The sequence below is a fragment of the Microcebus murinus genome, chromosome 18 (assembly GCF_040939455.1).
Source record: "Microcebus murinus isolate Inina chromosome 18, M.murinus_Inina_mat1.0, whole genome shotgun sequence".
Classification (NCBI taxonomy): Eukaryota; Metazoa; Chordata; class Mammalia; order Primates; family Cheirogaleidae; genus Microcebus; species Microcebus murinus.
The window spans coordinates 38,917,837-38,938,206 of NC_134121.1; the positions used below are offsets into that span (position 1 = coordinate 38,917,837).

General features: G+C 39.2%; 1 protein-coding gene across 2 annotated transcripts in view; it reads left to right on the top strand.

Moving 5' to 3' along the window:
• The first annotated feature begins 4,799 nt into the window (after positions 1-4,799).
• SPOP (speckle type BTB/POZ protein) overlaps positions 4,800-20,370 on the top strand; it is a 73,109-nt gene continuing 57,538 nt past the window's right edge. For both annotated transcript variants that reach the window (XM_012789711.3, XM_012789712.2), the window contains exon 1: positions 4,800-4,979. The gene's annotated coding sequence lies outside the window, so the exon portion shown is untranslated. The remainder of the gene's footprint in view (positions 4,980-20,370) is intronic.

Consider the following 20,370-nt stretch of genomic DNA (forward strand, 5'->3'; position numbering starts at 1 on the left):
CTCAAACCTGCCATTTCCTCTCCTCTCTTTTGCACTGCTGCTGCTTTGCTCAGAGCACCCCCGTTAGATGTTATGTATCCCAGCCATTTTTTTTCAGGCTAAAAACTCAAACCTTCAATATCTATAAGCATATTGATCAAATCCTCAGGTAAGTCTATCATTTCAAGCCTTTTGTTTTATTAAAGAGGAAAGTAAAACAAGGCCTTTTGTATGCTAAGCACTTTTGAACAAATATGTCATCCAATGCTGTTATTAGCATACAAATGACCCATTTCACCGATGAGATGGGAGACTGAAGGTCCAGCATCTGATCTACTTCCTGTTTGGGATGAGTTCCCTGCTGTGGATAGCACCACTGAGAAGGAGGGTCACACATCACACTGTGGACACTATGGCAGTGAGACTTTTCCTTGTTGCTTCCCGTGGTGGTCAGGACCCAGGATATGGCCTAGGATTGGCCAATTGGGTGTTTTCACCTTTGGCCTTAGGTTTGCAACATGAGGTACAAAGATGGATGCCTGATAGGTGACATCCTTTGCAGCAGCAGCAGCAGAGGCATATGTCTGGTGGTGGCATGTTGTGGCAGTACCCAGCAGTTGGACCTCCTCTGTAGACTGTCCTGCTAAAGAAGGTAGTTGTTCTTCCTCTACCAGCTCTTGGTTTCCAGCTGAATTTCCAAGTCTGGTTCTTTAGCTTCTGTCAATTCTGGGAGCCAGCAATAAATTCTAGTTCAGTAAATTCTTCAGTAAATTCTAGTTCTGGTTGACATAGCCAGGGTTAGTGCAGTTCCTGCACCAAGGAACCTTGGCTGATGGGTGAGGAAACAGGCTCTGAAGTCAAAGAGCTTGTCCACGGGTCACAGCTAGCAAGTGGCAATGTCCTGGCTGGGATGTCTGTGTTCTCCTCTGAATTCTGTGTTTCCTGAGGAATTCTAAAGAAGGGCACAGAGTCAAGAAGCGAGCTTGGTACACAGATTAGAATGGGGCTTGAAGAACAGCAGGTATATGAACATGTACCCCCAAATTCATGTTCAGTGACACATCCATAAATAAGTGGGGTCTACTCTATACCAGGGACTGTGCTATGTTCAAATATCACCTCAGTTCATCCTCACAACAATATAAGGTGGGCATTATTTTCTCCACTGTGAGAAACTGAGCCTCGGAAAGGTTTATTCAAGTTTATATTACAGTAAGTAAATGTTAGTACTGGGTTGAACTTGAGTCTGCAGACAAGGCTGGAGCTCATTCATTAAGCTACAGCTGTCTCACTATGAAATTTAATCGATCAATAAAAATTTCTCCACTGCCAATATTTTAACCCCATTGTGGCCCCAGCACAACTACATCAATGTCAATGTGTTTTTTCCTTGTGCATGTACTTATACCTGTGGCCTGGTGTGTGTCATTTGTCTCTTTTCCTTTAGGCTGGGTGTTCTTGAGCACAGGACTGACTATACCCCGACTAAGGATCCTTCCTGTATATTCATTTACAATGGGCTCTACTACGGCAGCCATTTGGCCAGAGACCAAGTCACCAACTAAAAAGTTGGTCATTGACTAACTAACAGAGCTGTACAGAGATGAGAGAAAGACTTCATCTTCCTAAGTGCTTACAGTCAAAATGGGAGTTTGTACTGGTCTTCTATTAAGTCCTGCCTGCCTCCACCTGCCCTACAGGACCTCCCCTTATAGACCTTTGCTTACTGGACAATGAAATGGAGCCAAAAATCCTTGTTGGCAAAATAAATAAATAAAACATCTCAGGGTCTTTGGGGAAGATCCCTTGCCCAGATCTGGCTCATGACAGCCAATGAACACTTTGTCATTTGTTTTTGGATTAAGAAAATGAGTTCTGCATGTTTCCTACCATCACAAGGAGCAGTGAATTGAATTGGTGCCATTGTAAGCTTGATTGTTGTTGCATAGATAAAAGCCTCATTAAGTCCCTCAGGAGGAGAGAAGAATTTTGAGGGAAGAAAAGCAAGGGGGGCTTCTTGCTTGTCGTGGTTACAACAACAAAACATTAAGTGGAGGAAATAATTAAATAACTATGCACTTTTTTTTTTTTTACCCAAACCTCAAGAGGCTGGGTGAGTTTTTAATTAGTGCTGCATTTTCAATAAATCTGTATCTGTACGTGGTTCCGATTCTTTCCTGGATAAGGAAAGATAATAATGAGAATTCTATTTTTCAGTCCCATACTAAAGGGATGCCTGGTATATTTAATCATGCTGTAGAAATCCTGGCAGCTTTCTCTGAGCCCAGCCTCTGCTCTAATTACATTTCTAGATTTTAGTAAATTGAAAGGGAAAATGTAGGAACAAAATAATTAAAACCGAAGAGGAAGTGCATATTAAAAAGGAGAAGCTGTTTAAAATTCTTCCACATAGTGCTTCCAAGGACATCTACAATCGTTTAATCAGCTCCACACCAAATCAAAGTCCTTTGTACAGAGGCTGATAGGATCACATCTCAGGTGGGCGGTATGGTCCTCACAGTATAATGGGAGCCTTGTTGCACCAGGTTACAGATGGGGACAGGACTTCTCATACCCTTCTAGATCGCTGGGGATTCAGGACCAGCCTGGACAAGCTGCTGGCACAGACTCACTTGCCCTGAGGAGTCCCCTCCCAGGTCCAGGGCAGAGTCTGGCTAAACTGTAATGATTAGATCCAACTGTGAGGTAGCTAAAGTAGGTTGTCCATGGCTCCAGTTTTCTCTTTTTGCATGGCCTTTCCCACTTCTGTTTTCGTTCCTCCAAGGAGTAACCATTTTCTTTCTTTCCTGCCTTTGTGTGAAATCTGAAGTCAAGAGACCAGCTAACTGAACAGCCTCAGTGACACCAGGAACTGGTTACTTGTAATTGGATACTACATTATTTCTGGTGCATTCTGAATTTTCACAAGGATCAAAAGTCTTGCTGGCTTCAGCTAAAGGAATGAATGTTTGTTGGTAACCATGATAAGCTAAACCTAATTGGAAAGTTTCAAGCATCTGCCTAATAGGTGACAAAAACTCTTTTTGTTTTGAAGGGAGGCAGGCACAGAAATCACGTCATTGTAGAATTTAGGATCTCCATTTCTTGGTTATTTTGGTTGAAAAACGGGTTGTGCAAACTCTAGGAGTTTGGAGTATTTTGTCTGTCATTCCTGGGAAATTTTATGCTTTTGTCTTTCTTTTTTTTTTTTTCTGAGCTCTTAGATACTTTCTATAAGTCTGTGTCTTTCTTTTTTAAATTTTTCACTCTTTTTTTTTTTCTTTTTCTCCAAACTGGAAACAATCAAATTCCTGATATGCTTTTGGATTATAGGGTCTACTTCTGTTTTTGAAAGTGGAAGACAGCCTAGTACTGTCAGGGGCTTTTTTTTTAAACCCCTGTGGCTTTGCTCATAGGCTCCCAGCCTTCCCTGCTGAACAGACTCACTAGCCACCTGGCGCCAGGACACATGTGGCAGGAGACAGTGAGCATCGTCTCTTGGAGACAGTCTCACAGGCCTGGGAGGCAGCAGGGCTCCCGGAAGCTGTTCCCAAGGCAGGGCTCACACTTTGTCACCCATGATCTATAGGTTATCCAAGTTACTCTCTTACATCCAACACCCTGTGCATTTGTGTGTGTGTCTATGTAATGATACTATCTCAGTATGAAAAAGAGACAATGCCTACTCTGAATTACTTGGCATCATTCTATAAGAATAATATTTTAAAGTTTCAGCGGAAGGAAAGAATTATAGCAATAACAAATAGCCTGTCAATGACATTATTACTGTAACACTGAGAAGACTTTCTTCCAGGGCCAAGATGTTCTGAAACTTTTTTTTTTTTTTTAACTCAACTCATGAATGTCTTATGGCCCATGGCTAAGATGTGAGGTAGGTAGACTGGAGCTCAGGTGTCCGAGACAACAAATTGTCACTGAATCAGCTTCCTTTCAGTTAGGCCACCTATGTACCCTGTCTTCCCCCGAAAGGATGGTCCTTCTTGTTTTTGTTTCCGAATGTTAAATTTTTTGTTTGTTTGTCTTATTTTTTTAGACAGAGTCTCACTCCGTTGCTGGGGCTAGAGTGCGGTGGCATCAGCCTAGCTCACAGCAACCTCAAACTCCTGGGCTCAAGCGATCCTCCTGCTTCAGCCTCCTGGGTAGCTAGGACTCTGGGCACCCCCTACCGTGCCTGGCTAATTTTTTCTATTTTTAGTTGTTTGGCTAATTTCTTTTTATTTATAGTCTTGCTCTTGCTCTTGCTCAGGCTGGTCTCGAACTCCTGAGCTCAAGCAGTCCTCCCGCCTCAGCCTCCTAGAGTGTTAGGATTACAGGCGTGAGCCACCGCGCCTGGCCCAAATGTTAAATTTTAAAAGTTACTTCAAAGCGTGTCTATCATCGTAAAGCCCAAAAAAATATTTTACTGACAGAGTCGGTTTTAAATAAATGAGACAATGCACGTAAAAGTCATTGGTAAGCCATAAACTGATGGCATATATAAGTTGCTGTTATCAAATGCCTTTATTGTTACGTGGCCCACCCGGACCCCAGATGCGTACTCCTAGATCTGGTCCTCGCACCTCGGCGTGGCCTCCCACACCCTGCACGCGACCCCCTTTGAGTTCCCGCCTCTTTCTACTCAGGCCCCTCCTCCTGAAATCTTCGGGCCCTGGTGCGGGCCCCCATGACGCATGCGCACTAGGGGAGGGGAGGCGGAGTCTTGAGGAAGAGGGAGGAGGGGCAGGAGAACCCCGGAGGGGAGGGGCGGGGAGTAGAGGGGAGGAGGCCGCGCGGGGTGGGGCCCGGAGGGTACGCGCTCGCTGCGCCGACGTGCTGACGCCATGACGCCCGGGTCGGTGTGTGTTGGTGTGTGTGTGAGTGTGCGCGCTCCGAGTGTGTGTGTATTTGTGTATCGGCGGTCCCGCAGGTCCCGGATGTTGCGGACAGTATGAGGCGAGCGCAGGGGGACGGGGACCAGCAGCCGTCGCCGCCGCTCTCAGGTGAGTGGGGGGAGGAGAGTCGAGGGAGGGGGTTGTCCTGTCGGACTAGGGGGGCGCCTCCCTTAAGAGGTGACTGACCCCCCCACTATCTCCCCCTCCCCCCCGCAACCACACACACATACTCTTCTATCCCATTTCCTACACCCGGGTTACGTGGCCTGTGAATGCCGGAGCCTAATCAACCGTCTCTTCTCCCTCCCTCAAGCATTCAGGAAACACAGACGCGCCCCCTGCTTTCAGCCCCCCCCATCATTTCCCAGCCCCCTCCCGCTTGCCAAATAGTGAGCTGTCGCCTGCGGCGAGATGGGTGACTGCGCATGTGCGAGTGTGAACGCGCTCGGGGTGCTTGCTCGCTGCCTTCGGGGCGCATGCGCACCGCTGTGTTGCAGGGACCTGCGGGATAAAGAGCCCCTTGACCACGCGCCTGCCTTCTTCCCAGGCGAAGGGCTAGACGTGCTTCCCCACCATGAGCCTGTTGCTCCTATCCAAAAGGGAGAATTTAAATTATGTGAGGGACTTACGGACAAAGCACTATTCACATCTGGTGTTGCCCTAGAGACTCTCAGGCTACAAACGCCTCCCAGAGCCAGCGTGTCCCACGCTGACCCTTCGTTTGAAACTGTCACTGCAACTTCTAGTTCTAGGATTACTTTTCCTTTCCTTTACTGCTGTCGTCATGCTGTACCTTTAGTATAAACTTCCCTAAATTTAGAAGTAGCTGCCCCAACCCATTCAATTATGCTGGCAGGGGATTTTGGTAGCCTTGCTAAAGAAGACTAAGGGTCATAAAAAAAGAAACTAAAAGGAGAGTTCCTTTTAGTAAAATTCTTAAGTTATCCCTACAAAACTAGATAAGGTAGAGATAAAGAGCACACTCAGTATAAAATAAAGCTTACGGTTGTAATTGTAAATCAAGACATCAGGATTCTTATCTATCAGCTCTCCTACTTTGTGTGACCTATTTGCCTCTTTTTTGTCAAAGATCTTCCTTAGCACTTTCGGTTTAGCTGTGCATTATTGATGTTCTGCGAACATCACATGAAAACAAAGGCATTCTGAAACTATTAGTGGACGACAACTTATTCAGTGGAGGTTTTAATTTTAAGTGGTCAGAGTGATGTTTTTTTCACATTGGCAAATAACAAGAAATTAAAAATAATAAACTTTAAAGTATGGTGATATTTCAGTGATTTGGCATTTGGGTTTTCAGTTGGTAGATTGTACGTGGTCCTTTCATTTGCTCCTGTGTTGCCACTCTTTTGGATACTTTGCTGCTTCTACTTCTGTCATCAGAACACGGTGAGGAAAAGATAAACTCTTGCTAGCAAAAGGTTTGCTGGATAGCATTGAAATGAATAGCTAAATTGTAGGGAGGGAAGTGGAGAGTGGTGAGAGAGCGGGCATTTTTTGGTGTATTTTTCAGTTATCCTTGCCAACTGTCTCCTAGCTGAATAGCTGGGAATGGGACCTATTCGTGAGCTTTATTTTCTGTTCTCTTTGTGTTCTACTTTCTTTGGTATTCTTTTCTTAAGGCTTTTTTGGCTGCCATTCTTAACTGTAGGACCTTATGTTCTAGGGCCTTAAAGTGTATACAGTTTTTTCACTTCCCCATTTAACCCTTGCCCTTACATGGTTCAGCTCTCTTTTGTGCTGCTTCCTGTTGCCATAGTTACAGTTGGAGCCAAGAGATGACACAGAGGAAGCACAAGAATTTGGGGTGCATATATCATTCTGCATCCTGGGAAAGAGCTAGAGACTCATCTTCTTTACCTTGTATGAAGACTGAGGAGTAGATGTTGTGACAGCCCCACATTTAGGGTGAGGGAAGTTGGTTTCCACTTGGTACTTCGGTGACTTCTCCTTTTAAAGCTCTTAATGATGACTAGTTTGATAATTGAAAATGTTTAATATTGCCTGTGTCCAGAAGAGGTTCTGGTAAAATCTAGAAGTGGAACTATTGAGGTAATAAATGTCCATCTTTCTTCTCAGTAGGTTTCTGCCATCTAGGGTGCTTTGTTTTTTTTTCTTGGATTTTTTTTCTTTTTTAGGGTGCTTTCTTTTTATTTGGAAACATTTCATCTAGTTGAATTTACTGAAGCCTCATTTAAAATTTTGACAGTACAAAGGCATGAAATGTTTTTAAGATTAAGATGGATATAATGAAATAATTTGTATTGGTGCAGAGCCTTGTTTAAAAAAATTCTTTAAAATGGGTAACACATGTACATACATATGAAACAAAATTCAGAAGGTACACACACGGTGAGAGAGTGAAAAGTCTTTTTTTCTACTGTTCTCCTTTCTTCCCTCTAGTAACTCTCTCCAAAGGCAACAATCTTGTTTATTTTTCCAGAGATAGTTGATGCTTTTACAAGCATATACACCTAGATATTCTTTGTTGTTTTTGTTTTATACAAATGGTAACACACTATACCTATTATTCTGCACTTTTTTTCACTTAATTTATCTTGCTGATTATTCGTAAGGTAAGTACAGTCCCTCCTCCTTTTCTAAAGATGGCAGATATTCCATTGTACAGATGGATTATTCAGCCAGCTCTTCTTATTGGACATTCAGGCTGTTTCCAGTGCTATAATTAATTTTTTGTGTGTACATAGGTGTCTGTTGCATTAAGTTCTTAGTGGAAATGGATCAGTGGGTATGTGCATTTTTAATGTTAGCTATTACTAAATGCTTTCTACAGAGGTTATATGAATTTATATTCCTGCCAGCAGTGTGAGTCTGCTTGTTTCCTCACCAAAAATTGTCATCAAAATTTTTATCAAAATTTTTGGTCTTTTGTGCAATCTTTCATCTAAGTTTTTTTTTTTTTTTTTTTTTTTTTTACTGTTGCCATCCAGCACTTTATTAATGAGGAAGCTCGCCTTGGTCTGGCAGGGGGAGGCTGGGAGGGACAGCATCATCTAAGTTTTTAAAGTTCATTGTGTAGTTTGTTAAGCTCCATTACACCAGGAGTTGTGCATAAGTACAGTCACTGTTTTGTAGGTGGAGGGGGCTAGAAGATATTATTTCATTGAAGAATAAGGTCATGGGAATAAAGTCATGTGCTTAAATATCACAGCAAATCTATGATAATGCTAGGAAGACATATAAAACCTATATTCCAATTTCTTTAAATCTTAGATGCTAGTTTATCTATGTGAAATTCTGTAAGCCTGTAAGTGATGTTTTATGATCTACTTTTGGTAGCTCTGACTTGAAATTGTTTGTACAGGTTAACTGCTGTTCAGTTGAGGAATTGAAAAGCTAACCCAGTTAGTTAAAATGCATACTGGGTGTCCACTGCCTCGGCCCAGAATATAGGTACTAGCACTTTTTAAAAGTCTGCTAATGGCAGAGTACTTCACTATGAGTTGTGAAGAAATAGAAAATAATTAAAAGATGTCTGTGCCTGAAGGAGCTGTACGATCTTGTTGGAAAACCACAACTATATGACAAAAAATTGGAAAACTTAGAAGAAATGTATAAATTCCTGGACACATACCACCTGCCAAGATTGAACCATGACAAAATAGAAAACCTGAACAGACCAGTAATGATGACTAACAAGATTGGAGCAGTAATAAAAAGTCTCCCATCACCTGTAATCCCAGCACTCTGGGAGGCTGAGGCGGGCGGATTGCTTGAGGTCAGGAGTTCGAAGCCAGCCTGAGCAAGAGCAAGACCCCATCTCTACTATAAATAGAAATTAATTGGCCAACTAATATATATAGAAAAAATTAGCTGGGCATGGTGGTGCATGCCTGTAGTCCCAGCTACTTGGGAGGCTGAGGCAGTAGGATCGCTTGAGCCCAGGAATTTGAGGTTGCCGTGAGCTAGGCTGATGGCACGGCACTCACTCTAGCCTCGGCAACAAAGTGAGACTCTGTCTCAAAAAAAAAAAAAAAATCTCCCATCAAAGAAAAGTCCAGGAACCGACAGCTTCCACTTCTGAATTCTGCCAAACATTTAAAGAAGTACTAAAACCAATTCTACTGAAACTATTCCAGAAACTTGTAGAACAGGGAGAACTACCAAACTCATATAGAGGTTAGCCTTACATGATACCAAAATTAGACAAGGACACAACAATCTTGTTGGAAAAACACATCTGCTGAATATATGAAATAATAAGAGAACAGTTAGGAAACAATGTGAATAATAATAAGCTGTGTTCCACGTTGAGAAGACCTTGTAAATGAGTGATTAGGGATTAGAGGAGAGTTCATTTAGGAGGCTTGCCTTGAAGAAGTGTATTTTGAGCCTTTTTTTTCCTTTTATAAACGTTTAAGGGAAAAATTTTAAACATACAGAAAAATTGAAAGAATGGTACAATTATCACCTTCGTATCCATCACTTACATTCAATAGTTGTTCACATTTTACTATATTTCCTTTATGTGCATATGTGTTTATATAATATATAAATTTTGTATTGCAGACATAATACTTCCCTCTTAAATACTTTAGATACATCACCTTAAAATAGTTTTACTTAATCGCACTTGCAATACTTGCCACATTTAAGGCAATTAACAGTAATTCTCTAACACTAATATCCAGTTCATGTTCAGATTTTCCCAATTGTCTTCAAGATGACACTTGTTTAGCTGTATTTTGTTCTCCAAACATTTCTCTTTAGTCTCTTTTTAAATCTAGAACAGTTTAGAAGCTATATGATACTGCTATTTTGAAGAGACCAGGCCATTTGTCTTGTAGACTGTATATCACTTCTGGAATTTTCTGGTTATTTCCTCAGTTTCACTTAATTTGTTCCTTTATCCCTTTATTGCCTATAAAAAAACTGGTATTGAGGTCTCAAGGCTTGATTAGATTTGAGTTAAACATTTTTTTGGTAAGAATACTTCGTAGGTATTGCTCTTCTCCTCATTGCATCATAGTATGAAAAACATAATGTCATTATATCTCACAATTAATTATGCTGAGTTTGATCATTTGTTTAGGTCTCTCTGTTGTAAAGACATTTTTCTCATTTGTAATTAGTAGGTAACCTGTAAAGTGGTGTTACTTTGACACCATACTATTATACTTCTTCAGCAACCTTTTATCTAGTGATTGCCTAATTCTGCCATTTCTTTCTTTCTTTTTTTTTTTTGGAGACAGAATCTCACTTTGTTGCCCAGGCTAGAGTGAGTGCCGTGCCATCAGCCTAGCTCACAGCAACCTCAAACTCCTGGGCTCCAACGATCCTGCTGCCTCAGCCTCCCGAGTAGCTGGGACTACAGGCATACACCACCATGCCCAGCTAATTTTTTCTATATATATTAGTTAGCCAATTAATTTCTTTCTATTTATAGTAGAGATGGGGTCTCACTCTTGCTAAGGCTGGTTTCGAACTCCTGACCTCGAGCAATCCACCCTCCTCGGCCTCCCAGAGTGCTAGGATTACAGGCGTGAGCCAACCGCGTCCTGCCGTCTGCCATTTCTTTTACATTGATTAGCTTTCAATCTTTTGTAAAAATTTTTCTCGCCAGTTAGGAATAAATTATAATTTCTGTAACAAATTGATGTAAATTCTTAATTTTGCCCCTTTAACACTTTCTTTTCTGAATAAGGGGATGGTATAGTCATCTCTAATGGTGGTACATGAACTGATTTTTTTTTCTTCTCTCTTTCTTTTAGTGTCATTACGAACTCATGGATTTTAATTTATTCTGTGTTTTACCAACAATTACAGACATTCTTTTGGTGCTCAAAATGCCCCATATTTGGCCTGTGGGAGCCCTTTAAGCTTGGGGTATAAGTGCTTCCTTTCCTTGCCTCTGGCACAAGAAGTTCCTGGCTCATTTTGTATTTTTCCTGTCTCAGATGTTGAACCCTTACCTTACTTTTATATATATCATATTTTCTTCCCTTTCAGTAAATTAGGTTGTTCGTCTCCCATATGGAGCTTCTGGAACCAATTCTAAAAACTAAAGGTGCCTTTATTTTAACCCAGCACACCTGGTGTTTGACTCACTTCTGTGCTGCTGCATTGCTGGATTCTAGATCTGAGAACTCACAGCTTCCTTGTCTTGAATATTCTTCAAGAAAGATGGTATTACCTCTGAAGAGAGTACTGACCCCCTCCTCCCCAACCTTTACATTAGGTTCCTGTAGAAGAGACTGGGGCATTTCTTCTCATGAGCAACGTTGCTTTTTTATGAGGTGAAAGATACACAGAATGAAATTTAGAGATAGAAATTGGATGTTTATAAGCTTTGTTGGGGATATGGGTTTTTATTGTTGTATAAAAACATCTTTGTGAGTATACGCACAAATATATATCTTCCCTTTTCCTCATCTCCATACAGTTTAGAATGTTATGTAAGATTATGCTGTAATAGCATATTTTTTTCATTATCACTAGATTTTCATCATAAAAAGAAGTAAAACAAATTGTTCTTAATTAGGGAAAAAAATGCAGATAGGCCATAAACTCTGATATCTAGTTGTCTTAACTCAGGGTCTGGAACAGTGTTGAATCCTGTGGATTTCTGTCATGTACTATAGACTCAGGAGAAATGTCAGTACATCCACAGTGTTTTCTGAAAATCCATCATACTAATGAAGGTTAATACAAATGAAAGATACAGCAGAATTGCATTCTAAAGTGGATGTCAGACGCTGGACTAATTCCTACATGAGCAAAATATGTTTTATTAGACTCCTACCGTGAAGTTGTATTTGAGTAGTCTTAATGATTTCACGTTACTTAAAGCTAGATGAGGCCGGGCATGGTGGCTCACGCCTGTAATCCTAGCACTCTGGGAGGCCCAGGCGGGTGGATCGTTTGAGCTCAGGAGTTTGAGAACAGCCTGAGCAAGAGCGAGACCCCCATCTCTACTAAAAATGGAAAGAAATTAATTGGCCAACTAAAAATATATAGAAAAAATTAGCCGAGCATAGTGGCACATGCCTGTAGTTCCAGCTACTCGGGAGGCTGAGGCAGTAGGATTGTTTGAGCCCAGGAGTTTGAGGTTGCTGTAATCTAGGCTGACACCATGGCACTCTAGCCAGGGCAACAAGAGTGAGACTCTGTCTCAAAAAAAAAAAAAAAAGCCAGATGATAGCATTATTCCGAATTTATCTGAAATTCATGTTTAATTTTTTTTTTTTTTTTTTTTTACCATCTTGTCATATTTACAAGGTTATTCTCAACCTGGTTTCATAATGGTGTTGGTCCCATATTAAATTCTGGTTGTATATTCAGGGAAGCACACCTATTTTTTTTGTGTTTGTTTTCAGGCATGGTGCAACACCCTGAAAGGCTGTGCTGACACTTTTGCTAATAAGATCTAGTAGCTTCTTTTACTTATGTTTTTGAAAAGGTCCTATTAGAAGAAAAAAATACTCTAAAGTACAGACTCTTAAGGAAATGCTTGGGCTGTCATTCTTACAAGGATGGTCATGTTTTAATAGAACTGGCAAGGAGTTTCAGAGGTACCCTGTACGGCAAAGGTGGATATGCAATGTGGGAAGACCTCACAGTGGGAAGTAAACATTCAGACAGTAACTCTTGACCATGAAGACCTTTATTCTTGGCTTTTTATTTTCTAAGCAGCTGTTGGCATAAATCTTCCTGCCATGGGACGAGCTACATCAGAGAAGGACTTGTGGTAGTTCTCTGAAAGCCTCTAATTCTTCCTTTCTATATATCTATTTATTTATTTGTAAGAGGAAAGTTTATGTGTAATCATTCATCTCCCTAAATTGAGATTTATATACTCCTTTACTTGGTATTTGGAAACAGGTAGCCAGTAGAAATTTCTGTAAGTAAAAAAGACAGTTTTTCAATGTAGAACATCATTTGTACTGCTTTAATTTTTAAATTATAAAATATCTTATATAGAAAAATATACAGAATATTTGTTTCTCATATACTCATCATTCAGTTTTATCAAATCTTAAAATTTTGTTATATTTGCTCCTAGAAATTTTTCTAATAAATAAAACATTACAGAAACAGTGAAGCCTTGGTATACTCCTATTCTTTCTTCCCTTATTAGAGTTAACTAACACCTATCCTGAATTTGGTGTTTATCATTTTCTAACTGTGCTATAATCCAATATGTACCATATAGTCTAATATATACCATTTCTTTATCTTAATATTAGTCCTCAGTGTGGTTTTTGCAATTAACTTAGATTGATACATATAACTTGAGTCCATTTTCCCTGCTGTATGGTATTTTGTTGTATAAATATACTGTATCTAGTATGCATTTCCTGTTAATAGACATTTATGGTAGTTCCATTTTTTGATTACTACACATAATAGTCTTTTATTTTTTATTGTGGTAAAAAACATTAAATTTACCATTGTAACCATTTTTAAGTGTATAGTTTAGTAGTGTTTTGTATATTCACATTGTTGGGCAAAAAATCTCTAGAACTTTTTCATCTTGTAATACTGAAGCTCTAAACCCACTGCTGTTTCTCACCTCCCAGCAGCCTCTGGGAATCACACTTCTACTTTCTGTCTCTAGAAAGTTGACTACTAGTGCCTCATATAAGTGGAATCATGCAGAATTTTTCTTTTTTGTGACTGGCTTTAGCATAATGTATTCAAGGTTCATCTGTGTTTTAGCATGTGCCAGACCTTCCTTTTTAAGGCTGAATAATATCCCATTGTATGAATCTATCATATTTTGCTTATACATTCATCTGTTGATGGACACTTGTGTTGTTTTCACCTTTTGGCTTTTGTGAGTAATGCTGCTATGAACATGAGTGTATGCATATCTCTTCAAGATCTTGCTTTGTTGTTTTGGGATATGTACCTGGAAGTAGAATTGCTGGATCATATGGTAATTCTATATTTAATATTTTGAGGAACCTCCTTACTATTTTCCATAGTGCTTGTATCATTTTACATTCTCAACAGGAATGTAGCTTCCAAGTTCTATACATCCTCATCAACATTTTCTGATTTATTTTGATAGTAGTCATACTAATGGCTGTGTTTTAGTTTGTTCTTTAACTTTATCTTTTACTGAAACTAAGTTTCAGACTTTAATCAGATTTTTAATGTTTTTTCTTTATGGTTTGTGTTTTTTATATTTTAATGAAGGAATCTTCCCCTATACTGAGGTAATAGTTACATGCTATTTTCTACTAAAAGTTTAAAAGTTTTGTTCTTCACATTTAGGTCTCTAATCCACCTGGAATTTTATTTTGATGTTTAGTGTGCAATAGGGATCAATTTTTTTTCATAAGGATAACCCTGAAAAATGGCGCCAGTTTTCTTTCCATAAGGATAACCCAGTGCCCCAGCATCATTTATTGAATAATCCATCTGTTCCTTTTCATAATGCCACTTATATGTTTCCATATATATGGGGGTTTGTATCTGCATTTTCTCTACTCTCTACCATTCTCTATTAGCCCATATTGTGCTGGTACTCTACTGATTTAATTATCATAGCTTTATCATAATTGTTCATTTTTGGTAGGGCAAGTCTTATTGCTTTGTTCTTTTTCTGTTCATCCAGCTCCTGAAAAACCCTGTCAGATTGTTACATTTTAATGAAGCCATTTGTTGTCTAAAATATATTCACATGATATATGAATATAGTATCCAGAAGATGATACATGAATATTCTTTTCCCAAAGGAAAGAAAACTTAGGCCTTCCTTATCTGGTAACTGATTGCTTGTTCTAAATGAGCTTATAATTTTCATTCAATTTTTAGTTTTGTTGGAGTGATTTTTAGTTTTATATAGAGATATGATCTTCAAATGGAGGGTTTTTAGTTTTGTTGGAGTAATTTTTAGTTTTATATAGAGATATGATCTTCAAATGGAGGGGAACCTTGTTATATTTTGGTGTCTTGCAGAGGACACCAAATAAAAGTTTTTATAAAAGCATTGAAGTTTTATATTGTTAAGGCATTCTTGATCATGAAGGAAATGAAACCTATTTAAACCGGCTCATGTAAAAGGAGATTTATCAAAAGGAAATAGCTGTTGTAGGATCCAAGGAAAAGCTGAACAACCAGGCCCTCAGAAAGTGCTGGAATCGAAACAGTTCTAGGGACTTCAGCAATGATAGTTAATGGTTTCTAGTGTCCTGCTATAAATAGACTTCAGTCTCCATGAAGCTTAATTCAGATCCCTAAGGGAGATCTTAGGAATGTCTGCACCATGTTCAACTCCAGTTGGGGCTGGGGAAGGTGGAGATTTGGTACAGAGTAGTTTTGGGAATGACTAGAATCAGAGGCAGATTTTCTTAGAGCAGTGATTCTCAAACATTTTGGTCTCAGGATAGTTTACATTCTTAAAAATTATTGAGAACTCTAAAGAGCTTTTGTTTATGTGGGTTGTATGTATTGATATTTACCAAATTAGAAATTAAAATGAAAAATAATTTTAAAATATTACTTTAAAAATAATAAACCTATCTCATATTAACTAAATAATATATTTTTTACCAAAAAATAACATTTTAAAAAATTAGCTGAAGAGTGGTATTTAAAAATTTTTGCAAATGACTTAAATATCCAGCTTAATGGAACATAACTAGCTTTTCATGTCTGCTTCCATAGTCAATTTGATGTGATAAATTGTTTTGATTAAAGTATATGAAGAAAATGTGCCTTCAAAGGATATATAGTTGGAAAAGAGAGAAGTCTTTTATATCCTTTTCAGACAATTGTGTATATTTTCTGATACTATAGCAAAACTTGACAAGTGTTAGTTTTTTTATTTTTTTTAAGATTTTTAAAATTTTATTTTATTCTTATTTTTTTTCTACATATGCACAACATTATTATTTTTTTTTTTTTTGAGACAGTCTCACTTTGTTGCTGAGGCTAGAGTGCCATGCGGTGGCGTTAGCCTAGCTCACAGCAACCTCAAACTCTTGGGCTCAAGCGATCCTTCTGCCTCAGCCTCCTAAGTAGCTGGGACTACAGGCATGCGCCACCATGCTGGCTAATTTTTTCTATATATTTTTAGTTGTCCAATTAATTTCATTCTATTTTAGTAGAGATGGGGTCTCACTCTTGCTCAGGCTGGTTTCGAACTCCTGACCTCGAGCAATCCGCCCGGCTCGGCCTCCCAGAGAGCTAGGATTACAGGCGTGAGCCACCGCGCCCGGCCAAGTGTTAGTTTTTTATAAGTTAAGTTGGAGTGTGGAGTCTGAAATCATATGGATGTTATGTTACATTAAAATCCATTGGGGATGGGTGTGGTGGCTCATGCCTGTAATCCTAGCACTCTGGGAGGCCCAGGCGGGAGGATCGCTCAAGGTCAGGAGTTCGAAACCAGCCTGAGCAAGAGTGAGACCTGTCTCTACTAAAAACAGAAATTATTTGGCCAACTAAAAATATATAGAAAAAATTAGCTGTGCATGGTGGCACATGCTTGTAGTCCCAGTTACTTGGGAGTCTGAGGCAGAAGGATCACTTGAGCCCAGGAGTTTGAGGTTGCTGTGAGCTAGGCTGACGCCATAGCACTCTAGTCAGGGCAACAGAGTGAGACTCTGTCTTAAAAAAAAAAAAAAAAAAAAAAATTATTGGTCTGTCTTGTGCTTGAATAGATCTTTTACCCATACATAATTTTATAATATGCTTTGGTCATTTGGAAAATATTGGTAATTGAGTTAAGTGGATCTTCTAGGCATTTAAACATTCCATAATGCAATATCAAAAAGCCCACATTAGTTATTATTACCACCCATTTCATCAGAAAAGTTTATAAGTATTAGAAAGCTGTCAAATGGCTACAAGTATTCCAAAATTGTAATTTTTTTCATTAAAATCTCAATTTTATCATTGGCAACAAGTACTGTCACTTGTTTTCATTGAAGTGACAGATTCACTTTATTTTCAAGAAAATGTCTGTTAAATATTCATATCTGAATAACCAATTTGTTCTTTGTTCCAAATAAATATAGTATTCCATGAAAAAAGCAGCTGGTTCAGCTCAAGAGTTACAAGTACTCTTCCTCCTCCCCAGACAATCATTGTTCTTAAGTGTCCTGCAGAAGTGCTTTATGCATACTTCTCATCTCATTACACAGAAATATGTAAAGGACCTATGCTCATTTAATAAAATTAATAATTTTATTGCTTCATCAAGAACATTCTTAAGTGCAAGTGATTTCTTTTTTTTTTGAGACAGAGTCTCACTGTGTTGCCTGTGCTAGAGTGCTGTGGCGTCAGCCTAGCTCACAGCAACCTCAAACTCCTGGGGTCAGGTGATCCTACTGCCTCAGCCTCCCGAGTAGCTGGGACTACAGGCATGTGCCCCCATGCCCGGCTAATTTTTTTCTATATATTTTTAGTTTGCCAATTAATTAATTAATTTTTTTTAGTAGAGACAGGGTCTCACTCTTGCTCAGGCTGGTTTCAAACTCCTGACCTTGAGTGATCGGCCCGCCTCGGCCTCCCAGAGTGCTAGGATTACAGGCTGCAAGTGATTTTTTTAAAATCACCTATGCACAGTAGTAAAAGATACAGTGACTCTAGTACAGTTTGATGCCATTATCCAGGTTTATGCTAAGTCAGCAGAAGTTTTACCCATTATTGATGTGCCATCAGTGCAGATATCAATGCAATGAAAAAGGCAAACAGGTTCTTGATATTATTAGGAAAATAATTTTGACTTTAGAGGTCCCTTGAAAGAGATCTGAGGATCATACTTTGAGAATCACAACCTTAGGACAGTGTGTGGATGGGGAAACAAAGGTCTATACTTGGGGTACAGCAACAGGTGTTTCATGATGGAATTTTACTAGATTGCTAGTACAGTCACTTAACGTCACTTATTGTCAGAATGAATGGGATATTTTAAAAGATCATAAAAAGTTTCAAATTTTTGGTTAAACAGAAATGTTTTCCTAGGAATTTATCATTTTCTTTCTTTTTTCTTTTCTTTTTCTTTTTTTTTTTTGAGACAGAGTCTCGATTTGTTGCCCAGGCTAGAGTGAGTGCGTCAGCCTAGTTCACAGCAACGTCAAACTCCTGGGCTCATGAAATCCTACTGCCTCAGCCTCCCGAGTAGCTGGGACTACAGGCATGTACCACCATGCCCGGCTAATTTTTTCTATAAATATTAGTTGGCCAATTAATTTCTTTCTATTTATAGTAGAGACGGGGTCTCGCTCTTGCTCAGGCTGGCTTCGAACTCCTGACCTGGAGCAATCCGCCTGCCTCGGCCTCCCAGAGTGCTAGGATTACAGATGTGAGCCACTGTGCCTGGCCAGGAATTATCATTTTCAAGAAGAGTTTAAGGTGTTCAGATTTTCAGCCAGATATTCTTTCAAGTTTATGATAATCATAGTATAAACCATTTTAATAAAGTTTATGGAAACTGTGTCATGTAGTAGTACATATAGCTTAACATTTTTTTCAAGCAGTTGAATATATTTAAAAAATCTGAGCTCTAAAAATTGCACCTGGGAAGGTCCCACCTTTCCAGAAAAGGCATAAAAGGAACAGTTAAGACAGATAATTGACCATTTCAGCCTTATTCTTGGTCTTTAAAGCGTCTCTCTAAAGAGGAACAGTGTTCTCTCCCTCAACTATTTCAAAGTGTTTTATGACAAAGAAGGGAGTAGTAGCATTAACTGACTTCATTTCAACAAATATCTGAGTGACTATAAGCAAAAGGCATTGTAGAAGGTCAGGGAGGGGTATGTTCTGAAATGAGTGGGAGATTAAACCAGTATTAATTTGGTGTTTAGAAGAGGAAGAGATCATTTTAGTTGGGGAAGCTGGAGTGAGAATCAGGACTGTCTTTGAAAGTTACATTTGAGCTGGGTTTTGAAGGTTAGGTATTTTGAAGATTGGAATTTTGATTGGCTGAGATGGGGAAGGGAATTCAGGCAGAAGGACTGTCATGAGCAAAAATACGGAGATGGGGAAATGCAGTGTTTGTTAGTATAGGGTGTATACTGGAAAAAATGAGTGTAGTGTGGCTGAAGCAAAAGATGGGGTAATGGTAGGGAACATTGGAAATTAAGTGGACTCAGAATATGGATGGTTTTCTGCCATGGCCAAGCAGTTTGCATTTAATGTGGTAAGGCATAGGAGAGTTTGAAAGTTATTGATTAAAGAAATAACATGTTTAAAGTATGCTTTCTGAAAATTTATTTGACCTCATCCATTTATTTATTTACTGACTATTTTTTTGAATAGCTACTCTGTGCCATGTAAGTGTGAGCCAAAGTGTATGTCATGGTGAATCAAATAGGAAATAACTACTCTCACAGAATTTGCAGTCTAGGAAAGGAGATTTGATAAATAAACACAAATAAAAATATAAATTATTGTGAATGTAATGAAGGAAAGGAATAAATTTCTATTAGGGAGAATCATGGGGATGTGCCAGATGCTGTTCTAAGTGCTGGGGATACAGTTAAGGAACAAAATAGACAAAAATCCCTGTTCTCATGGAGCTCGTATTTGGTCAGCAAACAAGATAAAGTATATGGGATGTTAGAAGGTGATAAATCCCAAGGATGTTAGAAGGTGATAAATCAATAAAACCTGAGAAAGAGATGGGGCGTGTTGGGGTGGGAGTGAGTGTTGCAATTTTAGATATTAATATAATGGCCAGGGAAGGCCTCACTAAATCACTACGGAGGTAAAGTTTGAGTAACTGTCTGTAGAAGATGAAAGAGTGAACCAGAAGTCCAGACAGAGAGGATAGCAAAAGCCATGAGGCATGCATGTGCCTGGCATCTTCAAGGAACCAGCAAGGCCAGCATGGCTGGAGTTAAGTGAACAAAACAAGGGAGAAAGTAGAAATAAGGAAGTCAGAGAGGTTAGTGTAGAGCAGTGGTTTCACCCTTAAGCTGTTTGTTAGAATCATCTGGGCAGCTTTTAAAACTCTTGATGCCTGCTGCACCCATACTACTTAAATCAGAATATTTGCAGGTGAGACTCAGTGGCAGAGGAGAGAGAGAGAGAAGTGGATGGATTTGAGAAGTAAGTTAAAGAAAGAATCTATTTAATTATAGATCGAATGTGGGAGTTGAAGGAGAGGAAAGTGTCAAGAATGACTCTCAGGTTTCTGGCTCAAGCAACTGGATGGGTAGAGGTGTCACTTACTGAGATGAGGGTGGGAGATAGGAGGGGAGGAGTAGGTGTGGAATTTGGAGGGAAGATCAGAAATCAGGAGTTCAATTTTAGACATGTTAAATTTGAGATGCGAATGAGGCTAAGTATAAATATGTTAAGTAGGCAGATATATGAGTGGAGTTTGAAGCAGAATCAGAGCTTGAGGTAATAAATTTTACATCACCTGCTTATTGATGGTCTTAAAAGTATCTAAGTGACATCATATAGGATAAATTTGAAAGAACTGGAGATGTGGAAACTGTTTAACCTATTCTAGTAATCCAAACAAGAATTGGTGTTAGTGTGAGTTAGGGTAGTGGCAGTG